This window comes from Tupaia chinensis, unplaced genomic scaffold (assembly GCF_000334495.1).
Source record: "Tupaia chinensis unplaced genomic scaffold, TupChi_1.0 Scaffold143796_1, whole genome shotgun sequence".
NCBI lineage: Eukaryota > Metazoa > Chordata > Mammalia > Scandentia > Tupaiidae > Tupaia > Tupaia belangeri.
The window spans coordinates 569,997-584,210 of record NW_006203646.1 but is presented as its reverse complement, the minus strand read 5'-3'; positions in this window follow the sequence as shown (position 1 = coordinate 584,210).

Here is a 14,214-nt window from a genome sequence, read left to right as displayed (position 1 = left end):
CCGGGGAAGCGGTTATCCGGCAATTCGGGGGCTGCGCCTCTGGATGCGATAAGCCTGGCAGTCCTTAGAAGGCGGCGAAAATGAGCAAGTGGCCCGCGACTGCCCGGGGCACCGCGTTCTCGGTGCCACCACGTCCTCTTCCCTTCCCAGGGGCGGCGGGACTCACACACACTGAGGCTGCCTCTTCCTTCCCGCCGGAGGCACGGCCGGGCTTGCCACGGCCACCGGCACCCGGAGGAGGCAGCAAGCCTGGGGTGGGAGGTGAGCGGGAGGAGGGAGATTCTCAGTTCACAAAAGACAGCGTTCCTCCGCTGGTGGGGAAGACTTGCCGCGGGCGCCGGAGCAGCTCCGAGCCTGGGGACATCGGGCCGTTGAAGGAGCCCGAGTCCGAGAGGAATGGCTCTCGGTACACCCCAGTCTATCTGGGAACGGGGGAGGAAAGGGGTAGGGCAGGTGCTCACTGCCCCTCCTCCAATGCCTGGGTGAAGCGCTGAAAAGCCTGAGCTTGTCAAACCTACATTCTGGACCGCAGAGCTTATCCTCTAAGTACTACTACTAATCATGGCTATCATTACCTGAGCGCCTACTACGTGCTAGGCGCGCTGCAGTAATTCTTACAACGGTCCTAGCTTCTAGCTATCACTTCGGTGTCCCTCTTTTATGGTTTTAGTAACTGGTGGTGCACTGATGCTAAGGAACTTGCCCAAGGTCACTCAGGTGGAGAGAGGTGAAACTAGGATTGGACTGGAAAAAAAAAAAAAAAAATCAGTGTCCCTAACCACTGGACTAAACAGCCTGGAGTCCAGAGTCCCCGACTTTGTCCGCCCTCAGTCGCCAGAGGCCACTGCAGGAGGAGTGGTCGCGCAGAGCTGGGCTTGCCCTCTCCGCGGAGAGATGGGATAGCCAGCGGGCAGGATGGGTGGTGGGCATCGCTAGTCGCTAGACAAACTCAGGTCTCTGCAGCTCCATGGGTCAGAGTCTGGATTGCACTCTTGACCCACTTCCCTCTTGATAACCTCTCCCCTCCCCCGCCTTGGTCAGAGGGTCATTCTAGGGCAGCTCGGGGAAATGTCTCCCCTCCCAGGGAAGTGTGGAGGCCTGAAGGCTGGGCGGGGAGTAATCTGACAGCTCCCCCAGGGTGAATGACAAAGGGGAAGGGAGAACTGTGTGCCTTAAGGACAAAGGGAGTTTCCGTGTTAGGGAACAGGTAACAAATGGCACCACAAGTAGTGCAGATCTACCAGGTGGCGTTCTACCAGGTTCTGAAGCAAACAGGAACCCACCGAAAGCTACACAAACACCCCCCCCCACCACCACCACCACACACACACACACACACACACACGCATAGTCTCCCATCTCTGTTATTTGGGTTGGTAGTTACAGGCATCAGAATGGTTAAGGAAATTGTTGATTTTCTTCTCTTTCTCTTTACTCTTAAACAGAGTGGAAATCTTTTGCCCAAGCCAACTGTAACAAAGGAAAAGAAATTTCAGAATATCAGTAGTATACTCAGAAGATCCCACAAGCTGTTTGAATACCAGGTAATCGAATGATGAAGGCCTAGAACAGTCTCCCCTTGAAAAACTGGTTTGTGGCCATTTCGTTTCGCAGTGTGCTCCCAGCACTCCCAGCCCTTTTTAATCAGGCCCGCTTTGGTTTGAGTTGAGAGAACACAAATTCAGTAAGCAGAACAAATCACAAATAATGTCACCATCTAGAATAACAGCAGTAATGGCCCGGTGAATGATTAAGCCAGTATGAATTAAAGGCCTACTATGTAGTAACAGAGTAAAAAGAAAGTAAAAAGTCACAGAGAAAAGGCCAAAGAGTTAAAATGAAAGTACCTTGAATCTCAGCAAATAAAAAATAGCAAAGTGCTAATTGAAAGCTCAAAGGACTTGGTGGTAACTCTATGGGTTCAAAGTCCAGCTCACTTAAGTATCTTTGTCACCTGGGTAGTGACCTAACCTCTCTAAGCTCCATATCCTCTTCTAGACAAAAAAGAAAAGTAATGGTATCTCTTCCACTGGATTGTTGTAGAATGATATAAAAGTGTGCAGTAGTTGGCATGTGTTTAGTAAGTATGAACAATCTTTTAGTGAATCACACATGGACAGGAAATCAAACAAGGTTTAGTGACATTAAGCTAGAATGACTGAATGGATGTAAATTTGGTACAATTATAGATTAGCCTGAGAAGAAATGAGGAGACAATGTCAAAGAATTAAGATAAGGTTAAGGAGGAAACGCATTTGACGCTCAGGCAATAATCAAAATAAGAAAGGATGAAGGAATATGTGTCTTCTTTATGCAGTAACAACTCAGGAATATCTCTTACCAATAACTGTAACTAATAAAATTAAAACCACATTCTTACCTATTACAAAACTTATGCCTAATGTGGGCCTTTCTTGTATAGCAGAGGCAACACTGGTCATCTCTCTGGAAGACTGTATTGATGAAGCTGCCTAGGAAGATGAAATATCAGATCAATAATGTGGAATTTGGAGATGTGTCAGTTGTTGGAGAGTATCTGCCAAGATCCCAAATGTACAAACAAAAGGTAAAATATAAGTACTCTTAATACCAGTCATCTCTGCAGATGAAATATATCAATGCAAAGTAAAAATAGTCATCAACCATCTGTCATTAGTCTTTACTATTCTATTCATTCATTATTCAGTAAATATATAGTGGGCATCTACTCTCTGTCAAACATTATTTGACAAACCTGGGATATGATGTGCTGAAAAGGCAGATACTGTCTTTATCCTCTTGGAGTTTACCTTCTATTAGAGCCATTATGGAGGTAATTACAGGTAAAATATATGAAGTAGGGAAGACAAGAAATTATGAAATCCATAACTAGTACAGATAACTCAGTCTGAGGATTGGGATGAAAGCTTGCCCGATGAAGTGATGCTTCTGTTAACATTTGAACCATAGACTAGCCTGATGAAAAGTTGGGGCAGAATGTTTGAAGTAAAGGAAATAGTATATGCAAATATCCTGCAAAGTGAAGAATGAAAAAAGAACAGTAAACCAGAGAACAAGGTAAGTGGGACTGTGGATGCAACTGAAGTGATGGGCACTGGCAATTGAAGACCAGTCATGGGTTGAAGCCGAGGAATGACCAGGTGAGTTCTAATCACATTGAAGGAGGGTAGAAATGTCTTTAAGGGATCTGTTAGGAAGCTAGTGCAAGAATATAGGTGAAAGATGATGTTGGTCTGAATTAGGGTAGTGACAATGAAGATAGAAGTCATGTGGGGTAATGGGCTGGCAGGTGAGATGTGGAGAATGAGGGAGAAGACAAATTCAAGGATGACTCATACATTTCTGATTCAAGCAATTCAGTGGTGGTGGCAGAAGAAAGTTGATAGGGATGATGCATTCAGTTTGGAACATGTTGAGTTTCTGGTAGCAATCCAAGGTATACTTGACATTTTGATATATGTACCTGAAACTTCAAACTCAGGGTTGGTCTGGGACTCTGGCCTGATTTCCACATTCCATCCTGATTCCTCTTTTCTAATATGTATATTTTTCTCTTTAGAACTTGTAACTATGCAACCATAACCATATTTTACCATTATATTTCTATCTTCCTGCATGCAGTTAAGTAATCAATTGTGATTTTTCTTTGCTTTGCTCATTGTTGTATTCCAATATCTAGTGTTCACAGTAGATATCTAATAACTGGGTTTTGAACGAATGAGTGTGTTTTTGATGTTGCTGGGTGTATAATCAACTTAAATCTTGGGAGTACATGAGACCAATCTATGGAGGGTGGACAGACTGAGAAGTTTGGACAATTTAGAAGAGAAATTTCTGGTAAAGGACAGCTACAGTCATCATACTAATAAAGGTAAGTCTCTGTCCTACTGCTATTATGATTCTGTCCCTAGAAACTAATACAATTCAGTTTTTGAAAAGGCACTGAGATATTTTTCATCAAGTCTTTCTCCTGTTGATGAACTAGTATGGTATACTTGTTCAGGTATCAGGTGCCAGATGGTGCCACGCAGTCCTCCCTCTCTTCTTCATGCTAGTGAAGCATCAGAGATGACAATTTTGAAGGAGTTGCTTATGGAACATGAGATATGTGTTTTGCTGAAACACACATAATTAATTTGAATTTCTAATTTTAAAAAATGAATACCAAATATTGGAGCTTTGAATATAGATTGGAGTGTTTTAAAATAGTGTGCAGAGGGTCAATCCTGTGGCCTGGTGGTTAAGGGGACCAGATCACACATGGCTGATGGCAATTTGGGTCCCAACCCCAGTGACTTGAAAAACACACTAAGTATGTTTGCTTGTATGACCCAAATCCTGACAAGTTGGAGAAATAAAGAAGGAATTGTAGGTTCTCTCTCCCTCACTCTCTTTGTCTCTAGTGAGTACACATACCCTCTGGCTTCTAAACAAAAATAAATAAGTAAGTAAATAAAAAACAGTAATTTCCATAATACTGAGGAGAATGGGGAAAAGAAATAACATATAATTATTACTTGTAGTACATGCAAAACCAATTACTAACATGCAAAAAAAAGTGCCAATTACTAATAGATTGTCAAGTACATGGTTTCCTACACGTACTCTAATATACAAATAGGAACTGTTTTAAATGACCTTTCATCTTATATGTAAATGTACCTATATTTGTTTTTATGTGGTAAAGGATATGGCTAGAGTATTTTAAATATTATCAAATATTTTTTTCTGTGTGCTAGTAAAAAATACCCTTTATTTAATGTCTAGCAATCCTTGCCTTCACAGACACTGGAAAAGAATATTCTCTAAATTGCCCTATTATGTGCTAATAGCTTAATGAGATTTTACTCTGTAGAATTAGAAATGTGAATTTCATGCCCAGTGAGACCTCATTCTCCTTCAACAGGTGACACTAACACTAAACCTAAGATTCTGTAAAATTCTTGGCCACAGTAAGCCTTATGATAGATAAGTTAAATTATTTAATTATAAATAATATTAGCAATAATAATAAAATAATAAGATCAATGTGTCAGACACTGTTCCAAATGCTTTATATATAACAATTTATTTCATCTTGACACTATGCCTATATAAATATTAATTATTTATTTGTATTCACATTTTAGTGTGAAGAAGTAGAGGTAGAAATTACATAGCTCTAAGGTCATACAGTTTTTTTTAAAAACTTAAATAACTCAGACCATTTCTGATAACTGTGTGACTTTGTAAATCAAATTCCCATAGATTTGTTTACTCAGCTTGGGTCACCCACTGAGTTAATGTAACAAAAAAAAAAAATATATATATATAAAATTTAGCCCAGATCGAGGGAGGGTCTTTGCACTTTAACAATTAAATAACGAATGGGAAAATTTGAGGATTGAGGTATTGACCATCTTTTCAAGGTGTATACCTTTTAGCACTACCTCAGATTAAGTGATCTTAAAGAGCATAGAAAGAAAAGTGTGCCTCTGGGACCAGCAGTTAGCATAATGGCTATGTCGCTGGACTCCCACGTAGTCGACTGCGGTTTGAGTCCTGGACCTGGTGGCTTAAACTCACACCAGGCACGTGTGCGTGCGTGCCCAGGGTCCCGAGAGGAGAATGAAGGAGAAGAGATTGCAGCGTGGCCATCCCCCCTGGAGGGTGATTTCTTGCTTTCTGTCTTTTTGTCTCTCTCTGTCTGTCTGGTGAGCGCATGCACCCTATAGCAAAAACCTCTCAAAAAAAAAAAAGAAAAGAAAAGTGTGCCTCAAAGAACCAAATGAAATTAGTGATGCTTCAAATGGAGATAAAATTGTTACACTCTGACACCATGAGGATGTTAATTATATTCATACATGGTCTCAGCAGTTCTAAAACACCACATCCCCTATGCTAGAAAATAATGAAATGGGAAAGAAGTCATTTTTACCAACTACTTCTCAAAATCTAGAGAGAGAGAAGACGTAGGCTTCATCGATGTAAGTAAATGAGCAAAACTGATGTAGAAGCAGTAATACTGAATAGCCTAAGGAACAATTTCTCCAATTCTTTCCCATCTTGGTGTCTTAGGTATGGCCATTGAGAGATGATCAAAGATTGTAATTCAGTGTGTAAAATGCAGTTTTCTAAAGTGCAAGTCACACTTCTTTGAAACCTTTTTCCATGTAGCTTTGCCTGGACTATTTATCCACTTAGACATCATAGAAAAGCTAGGATTATAAGCATTTTGTTTTTAGAGTAATTTTTGCTATAGGGTGTGTGCACTCACTGAAGATACAGAGAGAGAAGAAAGTGACAAATTACTCCTCTGCCAGAGAATGGCCACACTGCAATTCTTTTTCCTCTGTTCTCCTCTTAGGATTTCAGGCATGCAGGCACATGTGCCCGGTGTCAGTTTTAAACCACTGTGTCTGGGAACTGAACCGTGGTTGACTACATGGGAGTCCAGCTATGTCACTACTATGCCATCTGCTGGTCACAAGATGATAAGTCTTTGATGTCCTACCAAAAATGTTAGAATTCTGAAAAATGTACATATAAGCTCTGATTTTAAAAAGCAGACTAAAATGTTAAAAATTAATGTTAAATTGATTAATGTTGAATTAAACATTTATAATACTATGTCTATAAGTATGTGAAATTGAATTTAATTGTAAAGGTACTTTTTTAAATTAAGAAAATAACTATTTACATAGCATCAAAAAGAACAAAATACATAGGGATAAATTTAACTATGGAGACAGAAAGTCTTACCCAATGAAAACCACAAAACATTGCTGAAAGAAATGAAAGAAGATATAAATAAATGGAAAGCTATCTCATCTTCGCAGATTAGAAGGCTTAATATTAAGATGCCCATAATACCCAAAATGACCCACAGATGCAGTGCAATTCATATCAGAATTCCAACAGCTTTCTTTGCCAAAATAGAAAAATCCATCCTAAACTTCACATGAAATGTCAAAGGACTCTAAATAGCCAAACAGTTTTGTAGAAAATGAATAAAGTTGGAGATCCTCACACTTCCTTATTTCAAAATTGTGATCTCACATCTCCTGATTTCAAAATTTACTAAGTTACAGTAATCAAAACAATGTGATGCTGGTATAATAATTATATATATATGTATACATATATATGCGCATATATACATATATATGTGCACATATATATACATATATATGTATATATATCCTAATGTGTGTATACACACACACACACACACACACTCACACACACCAATGGAGTAGGAAATGGAGAAAGGTATATTTTAATGTAATTTACATAATGTGTCAAGGAGCCTCCAAAAGTTAGAGAATTGGGGCATATGACTGTCTTATAAAACCCAGATGTCTCCAGCCACAGGCAGAGCTAATCTCTTCTTATTTTTGCTCCTATTTCTGCTCAATAAAGACAATTGCAGTATCTTTTTTTTTTCTTTTTTCATTTCTTTAAATCTTTTGAAGCATCTTCCCTCATAATTCTGCCAGAAACAAGATTGTGTTTTACTCTTTTTTTATTATTCCAATCTCAGTGCATTTAACTAACTTTTATTAGGTACTTGGTAATTGATAAGTTATATTTCCAATCATTATTCATAGTTAATACATACTGAGTAATTGTTCACTAGCTTGAGTGCACTGTAAGAAATGTATTACTCATTTACCTCTTCCTAGGTTATATGTCATATATCATTCAGTGCCCTCGGAATTGCAAATGACAGAAACCAAACTCAAAGTACCTAAGACAACTGAATATTAGGTCATGTAGCTGAAAAGTCAAGGAAATCCAGCTTTGAATACTGATGGGTTACAGGGGTTAAACTGTTTCATTTCTCAGTTCTGATCTATGAAAATTCACTTAATTTTCAGAAACGATGTTGTCCAAAGGTGAATAACATCTGCTCCAGTTCAGCAACCCTGAGAGTATTAAGAATTCAGTAACTCTGAAATTAAAAAATAAAATACTCAGTAGGTGTTTGGATCATAGTCCTATCTTTAAGCTCTCACTTGGTCTGACTAATGGGATGCTATCCCTGGACCTGAATCTGGGTTAAACCATGTCCAAGAAAGAAGAGGAATGGATACCGAACAGGCAAAAGCCATAGATGTCTACTATGGTTATCAGAAAGAAGAGGAATGGATACCAAACATGCAAAAGTCATAGAAGTCCTCTATGGTAGAATAGAAGTCACTACTAACTATATAGTTTTGATAAAGAAATAGTGATATTGGGATTTGATTATAGCTAGAAGAAAACCTAAATTCACCATCTTAGCTTCAACATATGTCCTTCTTAACTAGTCAACAAGCATCAATCTAGGACATTTCATATGCACCTCAATTGTGGATGATAGCTATTCCCATGTTAGCAAGTCATATAGCCATGTGTGAAACAATTATACTGAAATCTGTTTGAAATTAGTCATGGTATAACTGAATAAAGATAAGTAGGTAGTTACAGGGATTGATAGAAAAATTTAATAAAATGATGAGGAAATATGACAAGGGACAGAACACCTCCATAAGTAAATACCTAAGTAACTGAGAAATATTAGTATAAATATTATAATGCTAAATAATAGCATTAGCTATACTTCCACATAGTGTAGAATCAACTTTTGATGAATAAATTAATTTTTGAGTGAATTTTACAAAAAACTTTTGCTAAGTATTATAAAATACATCCCATATTAATATGACAGGACAGTTTGTTAATTTTTGGTCACATAATTTTTTCTTGACAATAAAAGTATAGCATTGTATATAGTATTTACCACATATAAGTCATTGTTGATATTAAATGACCATATCTGATAATATATTTTAAACTCCCTGCACTTCATTTAACTTCTCACAAAATTCTATGAAGTTCTATAATAATATTATTTCCATTTCACAATATCCTGAAAGTGTCAAAGGTTTTGTGATTAAGAAAATATTTTCTTCACAAGAGGAGGAATGGAGAATAACTAGTCAAATTCTGTCAGAGTGAAGATTTTCTTTAACTGGAAATCTAATGAGTAGGTGATAATAACCACTGTTTTCTTCCATTTGTTTTAGCATAGTTCTCTCATAATAGAAACTGCATGAAGATGTGTTTTGTTCCCAGTTCCTGAGAAGACGAATTTGGTTTTAGTTTAAAATAAATTATTAAGAGCTATGAGTGGAAGTGTTCCTACTGAGGGGTGTGGTATGTGATGGCATAAAATGAATTCATTGCTCTATAAACTAAAGCAAGTCTTTTTTGGACAAGAAAGTCCCACAACCAATTTCTACTAACACTGACATTACTTTATTTTCATTTTCATCATAGGGCATGCGCACTCATTGGGGAAAGACAGAGAGAAGTACAGAAGAGAGAGGTTCAGTGAGAAAGCATCCCCAGGACAGATGGTCACTTTATAATCCCTTCTCCTCCATTCTTCTTTTGGGATTTGGGGCATGCACACACATGAAATGTTTTTTAAGTCATCAGATCAGGGACTTGAACCACATAGTCAGCCATGTGGGATCCACTATAATAATATTATTTCCATTTCACAATATCCTGAAAGTGTCAAAGGTTTTGTGATTAAGAAAATATTTTCTTCACAAGAGGAGGAATGGAGAATAACTAGTCAAATTCTGTCAGAGTGAAGATTTTCTTTAACTGGAAATCTAATGAGTAGGTGATAATAACCACTGTTTTCTTCCATTTGTTTTAGCATAGTTCTCTCATAATAGAAACTGCATGAAGATGTGTTTTGTTCCCAGTTCCTGAGAAGACGAATTTGGTTTTAGTTTAAAATAAATTATTAAGAGCTATGAGTGGAAGTGTTCCTACTGAGGGGTGTGGTATGTGATGGCATAAAATGAATTCATTGCTCTATAAACTAAAGCAAGTCTTTTTTGGACAAGAAAGTCCCACAACCAATTTCTACTAACACTGACATTACTTTATTTTCATTTTCATCATAGGGCATGCGCACTCATTGGGGAAAGACAGAGAGAAGTACAGAAGAGAGAGGTTCAGTGAGAAAGCATCCCCAGGACAGATGGTCACTTTATAATCCCTTCTCCTCCATTCTTCTTTTGGGATTTGGGGCATGCACACACATGAAATGTTTTTTAAGTCATCAGATCAGGGACTTGAACCACATAGTCAGCCATGTGGGATCCAGCCACCTTAACCACCATCCCACTGGCTGGCCTGTTTCTATTTTAAAATATCATTTTTCTTACTATTTTTTCTTTTTCTTTTTTCCTTTTTGGATAGGTTTTTGCTATAGGGCGCATGCACTAGCCAGACAGACAGAGAGAGACAGAGAGACAAAGCGAGAAATCACCCCTCAGGGAGTGTGGCCACGCCTCAATCTCTTCTCCTCCATTCTCCTCTCGGGATTTTGGGGACGCACGCACATGCGCCCGGCGTGAGTTTTAAGACACCAGGTCTGGAACCCTAACCATGGCTGACTACATGGGAGTCCAGTGACATAGCCATTACGCTAACTGCTGGTCCCAAAATATCATTTTTCTTAATGGGAGTGCAAAATTAAGTGATAAGTCATTGTAACCAATGATGCATCAACCAGGTACATGAGTGCTTTGGGATCTGGCATGTTCCAAACTTACTCTTTATCCAAAAGTTGGCATGTGGGCCCCACTGAACATTCAAGAGATGACTGTGGATATTACATGGACATGTATTTTGTTGTAGATCACAAACTGAGGAAATTGTCTCAACTTTCTATTCTGATTATATTACCAAAAAAGTCTTAGTTTGGTACTAAGGTGTCATCAACATTTAAGACTTGCTATTTTGCTATTTTAATAGACAGTTGTAAGTCTTTAGTTGCAAATCATTAGTTTTTATTATTTGGTTATAATCCATTTATGGTAACTAATACCAGGATTCCACAAAAGTTAATTATGTCACCTATCTTTTGAGTAAATTTAAGAAAAATAGATAAAGTGTCAGAGATGTTGTGTTGGGTAAAAATATTAGGGTGATATGTAAACACTTGGAAATCTTTTATTAAGCAATTTGAGCAAGATTTATCTGCCAAATTTCTGTAAGAGAAATTCTCATAGGTTAAGCTGAAGTGAGGGCCATCTAACTCTTAAATATCAATGATCAGCAGAAGTCACTAATGTGGGTGATCAGCAGCTATGAGATGTGAAGTAAACCTGAATATCATCAGATCATGTCATTTTTTCTGACATGAGGTGTCAAAGTTTAACCCATAAAGTCAAACAGTATACTGAGCCCCTATGTGAAAATGTTCTGTAGAGAAGAAAAAGATTGACTAGATCATATTTCTCTCCTCAAAGAGCTTAATTTTACTAGGAGAGAAAGAGCAAAAGTGATTACAGTAAGCAACAAAATGCTAATGTCACAGGGAAAACCTAAACTCAGACTGTAATGCAAGCAAATTGCAAGAAAAAGAAATCAGAGACAGCTGAAAGTCAATGGGAAAGCCTTTATAGAAACTATACTCCTCACAATGGGCCTCAAAGGGTGGGTGAAATGTCATTGCAGTTATTAGTAGGGACAAGAAAGTTTGAGATAAGCGCCTGAGGAACCGTAATGTCTGCTTCAAGTAAAGAGATAAATGGTTGCAACATCAGCCAAAATTTGGAGTTCCTTGATATCAGGATGAGGATTTCAAATTATGTAATTAGTACAAGAGTGCTCTGGTCCTCAGTTTCCTTTCCATTATTTTTCTTTCTTTTCTTTCTTTTTTTTCTTTCTTTCTTCTTCTTCTTCTTTTTTTTTTTTTTTTTCTTAGAGAGAGAGAGATTTTTGCTATAGGGCAAATGTACTTACCAGAGAGACAGAAAGTAAGAAATCACTGGGACCAGCCATTGGCGTAATGGCTATATCACTGAACTTCTATGTAGTTGACCACAGTTCAAGTCCTGGACCCGGTGGCTTAAATCACACCAGGCACGTGTGCGTACGTGCCCAAGATCCCGAGAGAAGAATGGAGGAGAAGGGATTGCGGTGTAGCCATCCCCCCGGGGGGTGATTTCTCGCTTTCTGTCTCACTGTCTCTCTCTGTATTTCTGGCAAGTGCACGTGCCCTGTAGCAAAAAACTCTCAAAAAAAAAAAAACCACAATATATAAAGAAAAAAGAAAGTGAACAATCACCCCCAAGGAGGAATGGCCACATGACAATTCCTTTTCCATTTTCCTCTTGAGATTTTTGGGCATGCACACACATGTGCCCAGCATGAGTTTTAAGCCACTGGGTCTGGGACTTGAACTGTGGTTGACTACATGTGTGTCCAATGAAGTAACCATTACACCATCTGCAGGTCCCTCCATTATTTTTCATCTATATTATAGTTGCTGCATTGTTTCAGTCAGCAGACTTTTTTTTTTTTTTTTTTTATGATTGTTAACATTTTAGACTTTGCAAGATACTCCACTCTGTAATAGGGGTGTGAAAGCAGTCATGGACAAATGCAAGCAATAAAAACAAGTCATAATTTAAGGAGCAACAGAGAAGGAAAAAGAAACCCTCTACTAGAGAAGTATAAGAAGAATTTTTACCAAAAAAGAAGATAAACAGGCAAATAAGCCACACACTGATCATATCATGAAGATATCTCTACTGATTTAAGAGATTCTTTTGTATAATCTCACTATTCAGAGGGACTTGAGAGTATTTGAAAGGAGTGACATGGTATTATTTAGTCTTAGTGTGAAATTGAACTGACTGGAGAAAAACACTTTAGATCTCTGATTCTTTTAAAATTAGACTGGAAAATTATTTAAGAATTTACAGTGAGGAACTTGGATACTAAAATATAACTTATCTTTTTTCTTGGGGGATGGGGTATGTGGTATGTAACAAGCTGGCTGCAAACTTCTGGCCTTCTCACATGGAAACAAAAGTATAAAGGAGGAAAAGAAAGACATCAAAATATTGTTTAAATTCAAACTGAAGTTCTGCTAGTCCGTGGAAAAATAATAGTAAACATATTTAAAAAAAAAACAAATTTTCAAGGATTTAAAAATAAATCAGGGATTAGTTAAAACAACTTTTGAAAACAACGAGTCAGATTCATAGACTGGGAATTATCTTCAAGCAATCATTCCTGTATTTATATAAATGCAAAGTGTATGTGATTTTTCTTGGACCAAACAAGAAATCTTTTTTAAAGGAGTTATTTTATTTAACTTTATTTATTTAATTTTGATCAGAGGACAGAACAAGAGACAGAGAGACACAGAGAGAGAGAAAGCCAAGTCTGGGACTTGAACTGCGATTAGCCATATAAGAGTCCAGCTCCCTTAACCACCATGCCACTTGCTGACCCTGAAAACAAGAAATCTTAAAGCACTCTCTAGGAGGTCAGTGAAAAGATTCAGATGCATTCCTGGGGAAACCTCTGTTTGAGGTGCTGAACTCCAACATGGCTAACTGTGATTCGATTCCCAGACATGGTGCTAATTTTTTGTTGTTGTTGTTGCTTTCTTACTTTTTCTCTCTTTCTCTCAGTCTCTCTCTGGTGACGTGTACCTTATAGTAAATTAAAATAATAATAATAATAAAATTAAATGCAGAAATACCAAAAAAATAAAGCAACATCTAGCCACAAGAATCTCTGGTCCATACCATCTATTTCATCTGTTATTAATGATATATAGAAGGCAGCATTAGCACAGCCTCACAGGACACCCATTAACCAATGATTACGTAGTAGGAAGTAGCTCGATTCTTAAACAACTATACTCCAGAGTTCCCTCGTGGTTTAAGCTCAGACATACCCGCCACATGATTTTACTTGCTATTTTCCCCTTGTTAATTCCCCCTGCTCTTGTCTTCTTTCCTCCACTTGCTTATCACAGCATAGGACTCTCTTTCTATGGTCTACTTCTGGGAATTGAATTTAACACCAGTGGAAAGATTCGTATGCATTCCTGGGGAAACCTTTGTTTCTGAAAATTAAGACATCATTAATGGAATTCTGCAGATGAGAACAATGCCATGAGTTATAGAACAAGAACTAGGTTTGATATTTAACACCAGCTGTGTGATTTGAGGGGATGGAAGAGCAGACTCGTTACGTCTTCTTACAGACTGTTGTCTCAAATGTAAAATGATGGTGGAAACCTAGGTGATTTCAAAATATGTTCCCAGATCTAAAATTATATAATACAAATAAGGGGTTTACACTCTATGGGCCATTGATTAAATCCAATCTTGCCTCCTGTTCTAGAAATATAATTTTATT